Consider the following 18424-nt stretch of genomic DNA (forward strand, 5'->3'; position numbering starts at 1 on the left):
TTTTTATAATTAATAATTGAGATCATTGTCAAATATAATACAAAAATATAATTGCATATAATATTGATATAATTACAATAATCAAAGCGAGGTAAAGCTTTGGTAAAGAGTATGCTAACTAATAAATACTTTAAGATCAAGTTTAGTTATTTTTTTAATTTGATCCTTGAAAATCGTCTCCTATTACTTGTAACGGCTATTCTATAGTCACCATCATAATGTCTATTGTGTAACTTCTTATGGCAATCATAACTCTCATTATAGCTATCGTAAGCTCGTCCTAAGAATAAGCCCAACTCGAATTCTTACAATTACAACGTTTGTTTAACATTACAACTACCAATGAAAATCATGATATCTTTTCGAAGCGCGAAGGAAACGATAAAATTTAAATATATTGGTAATATTTTGTGTAAATATTGTTATTTCCTTTTGTCATTCTGTTACTTGTAAATGTAAAAAAATTACGAAAAAGCCCTCCTAATGTTTTATTATTGGCCATTTTGCGACACAGCTTACAATGTATTACGACTTTATGTAGATGATTTCTTTCCTTACGATTACAATAGCTTATGATTACGGCATTATGATTGATATACAATAGAACAGTCTTAATAATTTAAATGCACGAAACGATATAGAAACGAATCATATTTAGTGAATTATTAATATGCAATTGTTTTAATAAAAATCTCTTTTTTTCACATTTCTGAACAATGCGCTAAAATATATACAAGCGTGATTTGAAATCGCATTCAAAGTTATATCTTCCATTATTTAGGAATATGTTAAGTGTAACATACACGTATTATATTTTAAAAATTTTATAAATTCTATAATAATACATCCTGATAGTCTATATAATAGATATTTGTTAAGTGATTACATATCATTACGTAGTCACATAGAATACTATATATTATATAAGAAAATTAATGGAATATGCAAATTTCACGACGATATCATGAAAAGTTTATCTGTGTATGTGTATACATGTGTAACGATAAGTTCTATTACATATAATAGAATCGTTTTGTATAAAATAAGTGAGAAAACGGAGAACATTTCACCATGTAGGAAATTGGTTACATGAAATTTCACGCATGTAAATGATTATCAGGCGTAAATTTAAAGAAAGATATGTAACCAGTCCGTACGCCATTCCTGTAGAAAGTAACATAAAAATATACATAAAATAAATTAATATGTCTTGCATGCTTAATATTACTTTCATTTAAACATAATTTTTACGTGAAAATTTATTCTGTGGACTAAATATGATTAAGATCGAGAAATTCTGCCAATTATTTATTTTATAATTTGAGCGTAAAAAGGACGCTTAACAGCGTAACTTATATTACCTGTTAAATAATTGGATGGCTTTCGTACTTAAACATGTGCATATGTGATAAACAAATATATCTTCTAATTATGCAATCATTGACGTATTGTAGTTTCTCGAAAGAATTAATGTTATATAGACTTCTCTTTCCGATCGCAAGGAAGAAAAACAAGCGGATTAAGGGACAGTATATGTAGATTAATCTTATTAAGCAATTCGGTTTTCTCTTTTTTTTATTTACGTAAGATTTGATTTAAATACATGCGGACGTATTTAATACGAGTTACACGCTGTAAAAAAAAATTAAAATAACACATTTAAATAACAGAATAATTTTAGGAGTGGAAAATTTCTATTTCAAGCACAAAAAAGTTGTACGTTACATGTAACTGAATATTACATGTGTAATTCAAATGAGATTTATTCAGAAATGAGAAGGGCCTTGTTATATGCGAATAATGAAGTTGTTCGAGTAAACACATTATATCATGTATCTATAATGCTAATAATGACATTTCATATAATTATACACGTACTCAATCGTGAAGGACAATTTTCTTATTATAACGCGTTTTATCGAATTAAAAATATGATCGAACTTGGGTATGTCTGCTGCCACATATACCTCATGAATATCCTAACGATCTGGAGTAGTCCTTGATAGTCCACAATATGCCAAAATTTCTGTCCCATGTATTAGGGTGGGCAGAACGAAGATGAGCGATGTATTCGCGGTCGAAAATCGTCCCCACGCGGGACAAATGTGCATGCGTGCGTGCGTGCGTGCGTGCGTGCGTGCGTGCAGCGGCTCTACACGTACGTGCACATGAAGTGGTGGTAACACGAACGTGGCAGAAACATGCGGTTGGTTACGATATGCGTACACCCGAGCAGTTGCATGCCAGTCGTTTATGGGTAACTAAATACGGTTGGGGGAACGGGCGAACGGGAGTAAGAAAGAGAGCAATTCTGTGGAATCGTAGGAAGCAGAGGGAGTGAGCCAGATAAAGAGACAAGTAGAGAAATCGGGAAAGAGGAAATGAGAAGTGAAATCGGGAAAGGGAGAAAGAGTAATATCCAGAGAGAAGGCGAGACTCAGAATGAAGAAGCAAGGAATGAGAGAGATAGGAAACGGAAAGAGTCAAAAAGAAAGAGAGAGAGAGAGAGAGAGAGAGAGAGAGAGAAGGGATATAGTGTGTCGTCTTTTGTTTTTTTTTTTTTTTTCATATCGCCGAAAGGAGTTCATAAGCAGCAAGATGCCAAAGTAATTCTCGACGTGCACGCGAGAAGTACGATAAATCGAAGGATACCAATGCACGAACGACTTTGAGAGCAAATTGGGAGAGCAAATCGATGGAGAATAGAGATGCTTCATTTTTTTTATCATCGCGTGTCGCATTGCCAAATGCAATGAAATCACTCTGACATGTTTTTGCAGGGATTACTTACCGAGAAGGAATATCTTGTGCACGGCACACGTAAAAGTACGCGCGATTCTCGTCTTTCAGAAAAAAATGATCCAATAGTTTTGCAATTACGATCATTTTGCAATTGTTAATTTAAAAATATTACAATCAAGATTGGACGGATATGTATTTATTGAAGGATTATCAAGTCTCTTTAGATTGATACGAACGAAATAGTTTTGATCGAGATATAATATAAAAGTCAGATGTTTTTCCGCCCGATTTACATATTTCCTAGATAAAAATGACATTATGTTAATCTGAATGATAGCTTGAAGATTGACATGCATATGTTACATTGCCATACGTTGTAACTGGCATGCATTTGCATAGGAAGCAATGATTATATAGTATTCGCTTATCTTAACATGGTGTAATAATTCCATCATGGATGGATGCCGCATTACAATTTCAGAAAATCACAAGCAGATAGAATAACTGTAGCTTATGTTGCATATACATTTATCGCTATTATAACCGCTATTATTGTATAATTTTTTCAGTAACATCAACATTAATGTGATACTTTCGAACAAAAACAATCAATATTATTAAATGACTCGAAAGAGTAAATGGTAAAATTATAACAGATATTAAACAGATATAAATACATTGTTCTCTCTTCTAATAAAGTAACACATTAATTATTTTTATTCCAAAATATAATTTAATAGATGCATTTAAGCTGCGTTGCTAAGTTTTTTATTTAAAATTTGAAGCAGATATAATTTTCTATCTTGTGATGTTTTTATAGAAGATATAAATATTATTTAAGATATAAAATTTATTTATGCAAATATATAAATTGCAAAAAATAATAATTTTGCAAAACTTCTATTTCTATCTATTTATATTTCTCAGTATTTCGTTTTGCCATTTTGAAACTTTTTATAAAATTAGCACAATGTAAGAGCGTATATCCAATAATAACAAATTAATCTGTTTAATATTTTCATTCATTTCCAAGCCTTATTGATAGATTTAACTACCTATTTATCTCAAGTTACAAAGATCAAGGTCGACAGCTAATTATCGCAAGGCGTAAGTTATTCGAGGTTGATTATATAGAAGAGGAGAAGCAATTGCAATTCGGCTACTTTTTTTCAAGTACTATCATAAAGCAAGTAATGTCCGGTCAAGGCCGCCGACTGGGGGAACTGCAGAACCGAATATACAGTTGTTTGTCCCCAGCTCGTGGTGCAACGTTAACTCGCTTTGGCGAATGGCACTTATTCGTAAAATTCTCTCAAATCTTCACCGTTTTTTATGTCCGTAAAGTGCACGATTTCTCGTGAATTTCACATACATAAATGATGGCGTGCGACTTGATAGCACAATTGGTTGGCCCAAGGCAATGAATGAAACCATTGATGTCCGTTGAGAACTTTAATTGCGCACGACGTTGGGCATAGAAAAAAAATGTCATCTCGAATGTGACAATAATTATAATAATTATTTATTCTTGAAGTAGCGATTCAATGCGTTTCCACGTTTCTGATTAGTCGAACAATGTTAAAATATGCTCTGACTGGAAACGGATCATATCTCAGAAATAAGGTTCCCTATACGGCTATACGATTAAGTATTCCGTTTATGCGAAAGTAAACAGCTTTACACAACGATGCAAGATTGATGCATATATAATATAACGTATTTACCCGAAGCAGGGCCCGGATGATATTAACATTAATGAGGACTGTTATTAATGCCGATGAAGTTTGCGAAAGGGCCGATTATTTTCATTCGCTGCTAATCTCTCGACAGAATCTAATTATTCGCGATTCTCCGTTTCGCTTTGGCTAACGACGATTCTACCGAGTCCCGAACGCTGATAAGCGTATCCGCATTCTCCACATTTATTCCACCAAAGATCGCTTTTCAGAAGCGGACGGAATGATTTTCGTCCGAGATACATTCTTTATCGGATCCCGTCAATTAGTCACACATAAAGAGGAACCTGCCTTTAATTAAGCGCCAATTGAGAAATCGTTGGGGAACGGCTGCAAAAAGCGTCGACTGCAGGTGCATCGCCGCCTCGGAGGAACCTGTTTCACGTGTTGAATTTAATGTAAGAAATAATTGGGTCTTTTTCTTAAACATTTATGGATTGTGCGTAAATAGTTGTATTTGATTTTTTATTGATGATATTCGTAGTGGGAGTGCAATTTTCTCGACGCGTTATACGTATAGTAAAATATTTTTATATTTTATCTTTAAAATGGTTGAACTTTTAGACTTTTTACATGTACACTTATAGTACCAAAATTATTCATGCCGTTTTTATTGATAAATATTAACACATCATAGACTCAATATGCTAATAAAAAATACGAGATATCTCGTGATCCATTTACAATGTGATAATAAGTAATTACATTGCTAGTGATTAAAAGTGCTCTAAGAAAAGAATTTTCCGAATATTCAATTGTACATTAGCATTTTTATTTGGATTAAATATAAATCGTAAATCAATCAAATCGATCTATTACATATATTATATTGTTTTCAGAAATTTAAATTGTATAAGTTGTTAAATAAAAATTATTAATTTTCTGAAAAATGTTAAAATACTATGTTACAAAATAAAACTTAAATAAATATTAATGCACTGTTTAAAATAATAATCTACTGTTTAAAATAGTAAATATGCATATATATATATATATATATATATATATATATATAGATTTTATTTATCTAGCTGAAATTCTTTGCTTAATATAGAACTTGTATTATTTTTTCTCAACAGAAATGCGATTATTGGTGTGAGCAAATTCAAGTATTTTACATTGCAGATCACGGAGCAATTTGACCGCTGCATACGCACCTTCCTTTTACTTAGTTCAGTTCTCTTAAATTTATGCGAGCATTTCATTGCCTCGCCCTTCTCTGACTACCTGCTTATCCTGTTTATATTGCGCCTTTGAAAATGCAACGACTCGTTATTTTTATTTCTTCTTTTATTTGAGACATCATTTACTGGATTTTTTCATTTTATCTGTGTAATATCGAAAAGAATTTTTAAAACAACTTGATTTTTTATTGTGCTCGCTTCTGAAATATTTCTGTAAAAATGATAGATTTATCTTGTAATAGACATTTGATGTCAATTGATTGGACAATATTTCAAAAACAAATATTTAATAGATATATGTATATGTATGCAATGTTTTTTAGCTTCGACAATGTAACAAAATTTTGGTAAGCAAGGCAACTTATTCATTGATTCACGACGGAATCTAGTGTTTCCCGTTTAATGTAAATGTATGCATATAACATGCAAAATTATACTTTAGAATATAAATCGATGAGGACGACGTAAAAATGGTTTACGGAATCGTATTTGCGCAAATTCGATGCATATTTTACTTTACGAATCGAGGCTCCAGAGAAAGAGATCTCGTCGAAGAGATTAAGAACCATAAATATATAGAAACGCGAAAGCCAGTAAATATTCACGCTGTTCTACTCAAAAAGAGATATTATAAATTATAAGCGTGTTTTAAAGACGGCCGATCTAATTACGCATTTTCGCCGATTTCGATTCGCTTGAACCGCAATAAAAATTACACGACCATGCTGATGATAGAGTACGGATGAATACATCCCCGTGTTGCATCCTTACTTTTCGTGGAGCTCAGCATGCGCCTTAAATCGAATCCGCCTGGATGCATCTCGCGAAGTGCCACGCACATACGTAATTTACGATTTCTTATCGTCGAAATGATTCGGCCTCGGTCCAATCACGATGTGACGTTATCTTTTTCGGCTGCCCGCCCTGTATCTGTTACCGGAGTGGAATGCGCTGTGCCATCGTTGCAGGCGCAGAACATTTTCAATGGATCTCAGGCCATATCACGAATACCCGCCTTGATACTTGACACTCGGGTAGCGTGTACGGTTCGACATCTTTTATTACGTTTTTGCTCTTGTTACCTGTTTCTTAGTACGAAACTTAACTTATTACGAACCTAATATTTCGCCCGTCACGCAACGCGCTATCGTGTTGTGCCCTGTTATTAAAAATTATACTGCATATCGTGACAAAGCCTATCGAGCTTGCTATCGAGCGCTCCAAGTTTCTAGTGGCAGAATTGAGACTTATAAAATTTTCTAAAGTACTTCTTGGTCGCAATAATATGCCGTTCCAATAAATGTAAAAGGTTATAATTGGACTTCAAATTTAGCAAAGTGAACTAAGTGAAATCAACGTGCCTGCAGAACCATTTCGATTTCGATTTTAATATTTTTTATTGTTAATGAAACACTTATCGCATAACAATTATGCTTGCAGAATGTTGTAAGAGTTTTAAAACTTATGATAACAATTCCATCACTATCTTAATTACTCGAGACATAAAATCTCAGTAACGATTTTATGAGAAACACACACACACACACACACACACACACACACACACACACACACACACACACACACACACACACACACACACACACACACACACACGTACACTAAAGAGGTGAACATTACTTTTTTATTGTCGCGTGCTCAGCTTCGATGAGATTAGAGTCTCGGTTTCAAACTCACCTGTTTCGTACCGAATCGAATCCGAAAGATTTACGATCTTTTCCCGAAACAATTCGGTGCAGTCGTCCTGTGCAGAGACACTTCCGGTGCTGTGTCGACATCTCCGGAACGCGTAAAAGCCATTTCGACCGCAAGAACGGCCGCCGCGGTTCAATCAGTAAATTCAGTTGTAAGTGGAGTATATCAACCACAGTATCACGTATGTGCATGTATTTGTTCTGTCTGAACGCTGACTATCGCACCCTGAATCTATTTCGTCGACATTTTACGATCGTCCCTACCACACCACATTTCCTTCCCTCATTCCGCATTTGCCAAGCGCAACACCCTCCCTGAAGCCTTTTTCCTCCAATAATCACGACAAACATTTTCTTCTTCTCGCAATCGAAAATGAAATATTTACATTATTCATTGAAATTATTAAAAGAAAAAAGAATGACGATTAAATGAATTGATTGACAACGAATAAATTTCTTCTTCTTCACCTGAAGAAGTTGATTGATATCAGATCAGGTAATCGGGGTGACTAATGTACTGTTCTTCTACGTACAATCCATTGTCATGGAGTAATTTATATCCAATCAAGCTCGAATAGTTTTGCTATAATATTATTCAGATATCCATCGAGCTAAAACACATTTCCACATTTCCACATTTCATTGCTACAGGATAATGTCTTCTAAATAATTAGAAAAGTCATTTTACAAAAAAAAAATCTGTAAATCTGGCTGCACTTAATCTTTCAAAAAAATCTTGCGAAAAAATGTAGTCTTATCAAAGACTCGTTCCAAATTCTTAGTCAAACATTAATAGCAAATTCATGTTGATATCTATATTTTCTAAAACAATTCTGATTTTGATAAGCCGATTTTGATTATTATTTTATTACATAATAATTTTTTTTATTAATGATTCTTTTTCTTATAAATATAACTCCGTTCACATTATTTTTGATGAAAATGAGTTGTCAGTGTGATATAACTCAAGAAATCAATTGCTAAAATTCGATCTCTATATCTTGAGATAATAAATTCTGTATTTCTTGAAGATACGGATAGCAGTTATCATTTCTCAAAGTTCATTTCGATTTTCTGCTGTGACATTTGTGATAATACTTTCCGGATATCTGTCTCAGGATTGTTTTCAAAGTGATGTAGAATATGATTTCTTGCTCACAAATCTGTTCCTAATGCTGCTTGAAATTGATCGTTTCCTTGACGAAGAGAAAATGAGCCGGTCTCTCGCAGTTTATTAAACGTCAACGTAATGACCGGCACTCTTCTGTTTGAAATCGTGTCGATTTGGAAATCGTGCATACTCTCGCATCGCATTTAAAGCATTACCGTCACAGAAACCGTATACAAAAATTATGGTGACATATTCAACGAATATATACGCGATATTGTGAAAGGTTGAAGGCTTCTAATGAGACAAAGTCTTAGCAAAAAGACAGGAATATTATAAAAATAGTACGAATTAATTGAATTGACTTGAGAATTAAGTTGATTTTAATTTTCCTCTTAATTTCAATTTATATATTTACATTCCTATCTTTATATTTACTTCCTATTTTTATATTTACATTCCTATCTTTTCTCTATGATTTCGTCAATGTCGCTACAAATAATTTGGCAACTTTAAGAAGTGATCTCTTTTTGCGATTTTCTTCTAAACGTTCCCGAAACATTGACATTTAATTTCAGGACACTCTGTATATGTACTTACATGTGTGTTCTTTGAGAAGTAAAATTTATACCTTGCCATATCTGTTCTCAATATAAAGATTTAGAAAGTAAATTGGACCATTTCTCACGCCTTTTACTGTAACCAATATATTCTCTATGTCAAGATTAATATTTACAGATGAAAATAAACCCTTATTTTTTTTGTAGCCACACAATTATTGCATTCGAGAATTTATGCGCTCCTAAAATGTAAAAATCTGTTGCTCCGTGTTGTAAGTTTCATATGCCAAAGAAAATTAATCAATTTTTAGTATCTGCCTTCTAATAGAACGGATATAATAAAAAGTAAATAAACTAACGTCAATGCAGAAGGAATTCATTGAAAACGTGCTGTGTATTGTAACAACGTTCTTTTAACGTCATCTGACGTTTTCGATGGCGGCTATAATTGATCTGAAATTATCCGGTAACACCTAATAGCGGCGAATAATGCGAAATAAAATATTCAACATGTAACTACATAATTGCCATAACGACTAAGGAAATCAATAGTGGATCATAAATTCAAAATACAAGCATTATAGTGGTGTCGTTCTCCTCGGTTACCTGAATAAAAAGAATCCTATCGAATATAGCGTGTAGGCGATACGAGTAGTGTGCGAGCGTTGTACACGAAGAATATTAAACATAAAAGAAACTCGTGTATCCATATATACAGGGTGTGCAAATTTGTGGAAACAGTTGCGATTGCGATTGTGATTGCGGTATAGTTGCAATGCGGTTGCAGTTGCGGTGCGGTTGTAGTTGCAGTTGTTGTGTGGTTGCGATTGCATCCCCACTTTTTTATCGCATATTCTCGTAGTTTACCTTGAGAAGACTTTTCAAAACACTACAATGAAGTTATTTTTCTTTTCGAATTATAAGGCTTGAAGTTTACAATACCGACAATACTGACATCTCCCCGTGCTTAGCATTTGCAGCGCGCCAAGGAAATAACTTTACATTGTTTTTTTTATAGAAGTATCATAAAAAACAATACAAATACATACATGTACGTAAGCACGCAAAGTACAAAAGAGGTAAGACTGGGCAACCTCTGCTGTACACATTGGGTAATGTCGGTACGGTGTTGTAATCAAGCTTATAACTCGAGTAGTATTCAAAGAAAAATCATTTTTTGTTAGAGTGTTTTGAATAGCTTTCGAGGTAAGCTACGAGAATACGCAATGAAAAACGGAGGTTTCTATTTCAAAAAAATCTAACGTAACTTTGAATTGGCTTTGACGACGCCACCGTAGGTCAAAACTGATACGCCCAATTAAATAGATCTTTTAAAGCTCTGCAACGTTTATCTGAAACGTTTTTCTCAAAAATGCTTTGTTTTCGAGATATTTGACCATTTTCACAATTTTGGCACACCCCGTATATCAAATCCTTTTCCGCAACTAGCTTCGTTTTACGGTCGTAAGTAGTTCCCGCGCGCGAACGAGCCATACCACACGCGCAACTCACTTTCTTCATTCGAGTTTCGTTCCCCGCCTATCTCCATACGCCCGCAGTTCAGATTACATTCAGTTATTCAGATTACATTGTTCGCATATTGTGGTATTTAGTGCGTTATATGATGATCTCTGGAATGTGTCTTGTCGCGATCCTCCTAAGTAAGAATAAAAGTCTGAGAGTATAAAAGAGATTATAAAAAAAAAAAAAGATAGAAGTGTTATGACTTCATATGAGATGTCATGTAATCGACACATTTAGCGATAACACAAAAGGTGTTGTAACATACGACGTAAATGTTATCTCTTAATGAACCGGTGTAAATTGTTAAATTTGTGTGAATAATTGTCATAAATTGACTCTTATCGAACGAATTACTTAAGAAACAGAACCTACTATTTAGGACATAATTAAATGAAGTTCCTATTGAAGTGAAAGCGTGATAATTGATATGATACGTTTGTAATCTTCTGATCTTTGATGTCTCTTTCATGTCTGTACGTTTTGTTTATTCATGAAACCGCCGACTAGTTCTACGAAATAACCACAAAATCACGTCACAACGCGAACCGATCACTATTCTCTTGCCGTGTTGGCAATCACGAACAACAATATGCGTTTGTAGGTGCGAAGCAATACTCGACGATCCGACCACTGTCGGATATCTGATGCGTCTCGAAACATGAATTACATCGTGGTAATTTTCGAGAAACATTCTCAGAAATAGAGTAATATAACAAGCTACATGTTAGATTAACATGTACATGTTAGATTAACATATAATAGCACATACATATAATATTACTGTGAGTTACGCGCAATTTGCTATATTGGTAGATAAAACTTTTTTATATTGCATTTTATATGACATAATATGCATTAATATATTTCTTTTTAAAATTTTTCAAAGATTTTTGAAAAATTAGAATTCTCGTTCCAGTAAACAATACAAATGAACTACTATTATGAACTATGATGAACTATTAAAACTTTTCCAACGAAGCAATACGAATGAAATATTATTGAAACTTTTCAAGTGACATAATAAATATCGATTGAAACTTTCTTCAACTCTACATTTGTACCAATCAGAAACTATGGAAAGGATGCCACGGATGTACTGTTTCTTCTGTATAAGCGTATTTTAGCATCTTCATAATTTATTTTACCAGCTTCCAAGAATTTTCAGTCAAGAAATTTGATATCGATTTTTTTACTCTTTTGAATGCTTGTTCAATATTTTCAGTATAATGTGCGAATAAACATACCTTCAAAATAATTTTATATATATATATATATATATATATATATATATTATAATTATTAAGTGCTCGTCGTTAACATGCTATTAAAGCGAAATATATTTAATATAAAGAACACGGTTGTCATCTTCAGAGTAATGTTCTGCTGAAGTTTTTAAAAATAAAAAAATGAGAAAATAAAGCACAATAATTCGGGACATTTATTCAATATTTCTTTTAAATTGTCACTTTTGTTGTTTACTAAGAAAAAAATTATTAAAATATAACATACCACCGAAGATCCGATTCCAAATTTGACGAAATTATAAATATATATTTGTTTATGTATACTTTGGCTAATTCTATATTCGTTTGCATATACATATTTCTTATCATTACTTCACTCATAAACTTTCTTTTGCATTTTGCAAATATTATAAAAAAATTTGTGAACTTTATCGGACAAATCCGATTTAGATTATTTGAACTAGCTTTTGTTGGCTTGAATAACATTTAAAAATATTACTGGTCACCGGTATTTTATTTGGGAAACTATGTTGCAAAAAGAAAAAAAAGCAGCTTATGAATAAATGTTTGTCGCCGTCGAAGTTGCTTAACCATGCGCTACGTCTCACATAAGTACATATACAATTTATACAGCAGATTCGTCAGACGAATTCAAATTCGTAAAACCTCGACGATTCTATCCAAAACCGCGTGCTGCCAACACCCGGTTGACCACTACCGCCGCGAAAGCCACCCCTTCCTAGCCACTAGTTTCCCGCGCATCGCACCCCTACGGTAGCCGTCGTGTCTGCTCTCTTCACCGTGACGTGCTCCCACCCTGCATCACTCGTGGCCAGAACGTATTTCGCGACGTGCCGCTGCTACCAGCAGGTCGGAGGAATAGATGGAGGGATTTTTTCGCGCATGCGCAACAGTGTCATATGACGTACACGTCATACCTAAGTGCATGACCCTAAGTAGCGTACATGCGTCACTGAGATACATGGCATCATTAGGCCCATTGGAGAGAAATAGGAAATATCAGAGAGACAAGATGAAGGAAGAGTTGCTATTGATTAAATAATATAATCCGATTAAATAACATAATTTGTTTTAATTGTTAATTGTTGTAATTGTTAATATCCAACAGGGGTGTTTGATTTGTATAATCATTTGGGCTTAATAAATTCACTACGCTGCGAATACTTATATTTTTATATTTATTATAATATATATATATATATATATATATATATATATATATATATATATATGCTTTTATAAGCAATTTAATTTAAAGTAAAGTAGAAGAGAAACTAATTATAACATAATCTAAAAGTAATAAAAGAAATAATAAACAGAAATATTATATTTATATATATATATATATATATATATATATTTTGATACAAATAGAACAAAAATTAAAATTTATTTTTCCTTTACATTTCTCAAGATTCTGCTCTTTTGTCATAGCCATATTGATTTATGACACATAAAATTAATGTACTTACTCGAAAGAGATGAACCTTAATTTAAAAGGAATTCCTCTAAATAATAATAAAATTTTATTATAGACAGCTATTAAATATATTATATTTACATAATATATATTACAAAATTTGGATGGGTTTAGATTGAAAAGTAAATTTATATTTCGTTTGATTGTGTTTCTTAACCTTTGCAATCTTTTATATTTTATTTAAAAATATTACCTCTTAAAAATTTGTAAAGAATTATACAAAACTTGTATGTGAAAAAGGTGACAATATGTCAGTTTTATGTGTCATTAATAGATTTATTTCTACGAAGCTCTACGAAAAGTTAAATTTTATTATGACTTAGATAACATTGAATATATGTATTGAATATTACTCTCGATATATTTTACATATTATTAGTTAGTCAAAAAAGAAATATTATAACAATTAATAATTATATACGGGCCCTAAAAGCGCCTTACGTTCCATCAAAGCACGAGGCTGCCGAACCAGTCACGTGGTCCCTGCTGCACTTGCGATGGAGATGGCCAAGTGGTGAGGGAAAAATCCCTCCGTCCACTATCCCTGGTTACTAGCGGTCTTAGTAAGTTACGGACTGCATTCAAGTGCGCATCGATCGTATCGACAACTCCTGACAGTCTGTCTCGTTGTTTTTTTTTCGTTATTTTCCTCGCCTCCAGTTTGCAATCTCGCGCCAGTCGGAGTTTTCATATAGTGCAGAGATTTCCCGCCATCGTTCGGGATAAATCTCGGAGTCAAATTCTGGTCCAGAATTTGCAAATTCGCGGCCACGAAGACGACGACGACGACGACGACGAAAAATAGGAAAAACGCGCGCATCTCCGAAGGACGATTGAACGGCGATAGGACAGTGTGACACGCGGCACAGCGGAGGAGAAACGAGACCTTGGACGAAGTGCGCGTGTGCGACACGAGTGCCCGCGGTTTTGCCGCCTGTTTTAATTGTTGCTCTACTCTATTTACCTTTCGCCGCCTTGCACCTTGGTACGCTCGTCGATCGTGCCCGCATATCGTCCGAAAGAAAAAAAAAAGCGCGAGACGATTTATCGCGAGGAGCACAAGCAAATAATACCAAAAAAGACACACACACACACACACACACACACACACACACACACACACATATATATATATCGCATCATACAAACGGATAAAAGCGGAAGAAGAATCGCACGCGCGGCAAGGAGAACGAAACAAGAAAGCGTGCGAGAAAAGTGGCAAAGAGGGGAGGATTGTTCACTTCCGGAGGCGGAGACTTCCTGCGGCGCTTTTCCCTCCCCCCTTCCTCCCTCCCCCTCCTCCCCTCCCCCCCTTCGATCACCCCCTTGCCCTCTTATCCTCTTCCCGCTTATTCATGTTGCGTACGTTCGTGACGTGCCCTCGCGATTTCGTGCGTGCACTGTGCATCGCGAACGGAGACACACGTTACGGAGTTGCGCGGCGACACCGCGCGATAGTTCTCGCGCTCTAGAGCACGTGTGACACGCACCCAGGGTGTCTGCAGCCGTGAGGTCCCCACGGGGTAACGGACGCAGAGCGCGAGCGTTCCGCACGCGAGATATACACGTAAGGGGATTCCTCTCTCGATCGAGCGCGTCGCATCGCATCGGCGGATCTTGCATGATTACTAGATACAGTGTTGCTCGCGTGTGACGAGAGCCAGTGGACCCTCGCATGAACACCGTCAATTTAGTCGGAGCCTTCATTATTCGGAACAGCCACTGAGAGGAAGAAAAAGAAAGAGAGAGAAAGAGAGAGAGAGAGAGAGAGAGAGAGAGAGAGAGAGAGAGACAGAGACAGAGAAATAGAGAGAAAAAGAGAGAAACTATACGGATAATACGGTAAATTATTTTATCGCCATTTTTTGATTGTTGATTTTGCTAAATTGAACAAGCATGCTGCGCGCGCTAACTTTCTTTTCGGAAAAACGACATAAAACAATAGTAAATAACTCGTATCACCATGTGAGAAAAGCAATGAACGGAGCACAATAGTAAAAGAAACGATATAAAAGCAGACTTTGATCAGGAACATTACATGTAAAATGATTACGGGATAAAGCTTTATATATGCCGAAGAGAGAGTTACTCCTTGTTACTTCTTGCGCACGTAGCTACCATTGGAGTACATTTTAATAACACCGGTATTAACTTTCAACCACTTTCTCATGGAATAATTTATAGCAATGAAATTTATTATAGTATTCTAGCATAGCATCCTTGCGTGGCAATATATCATATGATACCCAGCTCAAGCGCAATAACATTATAGCTGTGTTGTATATACAACTATTGCCTAAAGTGCTAATTAATAATATTGTTACTAGAAAATTTGTTGTTATACAATAGTGTCTCGCGCTAAATTACGCGCAGCAATAGCTAGGCAAATCGTGTAAGCCGGTCATGCGAGCCGGTCAGTTGAGAATATCTGATTGTGAGATAGGATCTCGGAAACTGTTGATCAAGTTCTCAATAGTTTTACTCGATAATCTAGACTTTGAATCATATCAGAACGGTGTCTATTTTTTTTTACATGTCCTATAAGTATATATAGAATATTTTACGAATTTATGCTAACGTAATTATATTGGAAAAATATTTAATTAGCATAAATTCGTAAAACTTCATATTACTTACTTTAATTTTTGCAAAAAGACTATAATTAAAGAAATCACATTAGATTTGATTAAAATTGTTCTAGAGAATCTCTAGTAGAATTTCATATAATTAGTAAAATATTATTTTATCAATATGCTAAAATGATGGAATAGTATAAAACAGTCATATTCCACATCTACATACGGACATACGGACAATTAACTTATATATATATGAATTTACTATCATAATTCGATATGATACGTCAGTATCAATAATGAGTTCCAATGAGAAACATATTAATATAATATTACTTGTATTTAGTAATGATAAAGATAATACTATTAAAGATAACAACAAGATAACAAGGATAATAATTTTATTGAAAGCATTAGAAAGGTTAATAGTAGACGCACAGATCAAAAGATAATGGTGACACGGCGAAAGCAATATTAAAACAAAGTTAAAAAGAAAGCTGACAAGTTAGATTAGGTGAGGTTTCTCGCGTGATTCTTGATACAGTCGCTTGCGAAAGTATTTAGTCAAATATTAAGAAAATAACATATTTTTAACATTTTAATGATATATTATATTATTTATAATTATAGTATCTATAACGTACATTAGCACAGCCATTTATCGAAGCCATTTGGCTTGAGCAAAAAATTAAAAAATAGAGCAACTAATTGACAAAAAATAGCACTATAAAAATATGTATTTATTTTTTTAATTTCCTGCTTTTTCTTTTATGGCTGTGCCATAAAACTTTAATATTACACACAGCCATAAAGAAGCAAGAAATTAAAAAACCAATATTTTTGTAATGCTACTTTTTTGCTTATTTAGTTACTCTCATTTTCAATTCTTTTGTATTTTTACTTATGGATTTGATTGTGATTCTCTGGTAATATTATTTCGTAAAAATATTGAATTTTTTATATGTTTTTGCGCTATGATGGAGCAAACAAATTAACAACAAATTTTGTTTTTTTCAAACTCCGATATATTTTTTTTTATCGGGAGGTCCAGCTTAATAGCAAACTAGCTCTTCTAACTTTGAATACAATTTCCTGTCGAACGGCTCCAGCAACAAAGTTCGGACTAGAGCGATAAATTAGCACATAAATAGCACTAAATTTTTTGATGAGTGCGAATTTGATTTGCGATAGTGGGGATCTCAGTTTAATAGAGGTAAAAGAAATATTTTCGTAAGTGACTGTACCGATGGCATCTACCTCCACATCGACTTGCCGGAAGTCGTCGTTAGTTAAAAAGTCGCGCGAACGGGTTACAATGTAACCAGGGGAGATGTATTCGCTTCCTACCGTGATACAATTACACTCCTCGCTCTATCGCGAATCCATTCGCAAAGATCCGATACCAGATAGTCCGATACCGTGATTTATCGCGAAAGCTTCTTTCGCGAAAAATATAAATGTATCATATATACTTGCATCTAGTAAGATATGCTGTTTATGAAATTTCAATTTTGTAAATGTTTTTATATTATCTGTAAACATTTTGTTTCATTTTTTATGTTGCTTTGAATAGAAATTTGATGAATATTTTTGACAACGTATTCTTGACAATGTTAAGCGATTGTCGTGAAATCTTTTCGCAAGACAAACATAACGTAATCGATAAAAGATAAGTGACGATCATAAAAATATCTGGAGGCGCTTTCTCTTAAGAATCACGAATAAAATTAAATGATTATGTAATTAATTGCATGAGTATATTGTTTAATATTATTATTATTGGCTGGAACTTTTCGTATTAAGACATTATGCGGAACTACCTATTGTGATTCTATGATGAGTTCTAACGTTGTCTCTGATTAATACAGATGTGTATCTATAATCGGTTGTTCAAGTCATTACGTAACACATTGTGAATTATATGACGCTACAAACAATACATATCACATGTATCATATACAGATTTTTTCTGGTATTATTATTATCATCACAAAAAAGAAACAACGATCATCATGTCATTAATGTGATCGATGTTATAAAAATTATATCTTTTATAATATTATAATATAATGTTTTACAATATTAATTTGTTAAATGTCTTTATGATTGAAAAAGTAAGAAAAAAATATAGATTGAATTATTAAAGTAACAATAAATGTTATAATTAATATATATAATTATAAAAAATGTCGCAACAACAGACATAAATACCGTTCTTTACATATAAAAGAAAATATGTTTCTATATTAAAATTGACAAAATAAAATAAACTAGTCCAATATATTAAAGAATATTTATTATTTAACTTAATCAAGATATTTATCGATTATGGATTGGCACAATAAATTGATTAACACATTCTATAATACATTTTATAACTATTTTTTTTTAATTGTTAAACAAAATTTAACGATTGACAATATTAAAATAGAAACATGTATAAAACGTACAATAAAAGATGTAAAACTAAATTGTTGTTCAATATTGTTTACATAGTTATGTGATAATAATGTGATGCATTTAATGTACATTTT

General features: G+C 33.5%; 1 protein-coding gene across 2 annotated transcripts in view; it reads left to right on the forward strand.

Moving 5' to 3' along the window:
* Positions 1 to 18424, forward strand: part of dsx (transcription factor doublesex) — a 100868-nt gene that overhangs the window by 25308 nt on the left and 57136 nt on the right. Inside the window, exon 1 of one of the 2 annotated variants that reach the window (XM_089074832.1) lies at positions 13857 to 15156. The exons of the other annotated variant lie outside the window; for it this stretch is intronic. The gene's annotated coding sequence lies outside the window, so the exon portion shown is untranslated. Of the gene's footprint in view, positions 1 to 13856; positions 15157 to 18424 lie in introns of those variants that run through there. 2 annotated transcript variants of the gene reach the window in all.

Source organism: Pogonomyrmex barbatus, unplaced genomic scaffold, assembly GCF_055798465.1.
Source record: "Pogonomyrmex barbatus isolate J1 unplaced genomic scaffold, ASM5579846v1 scaffold18, whole genome shotgun sequence".
Lineage (NCBI taxonomy): Eukaryota > Metazoa > Arthropoda > Insecta > Hymenoptera > Formicidae > Pogonomyrmex > Pogonomyrmex barbatus.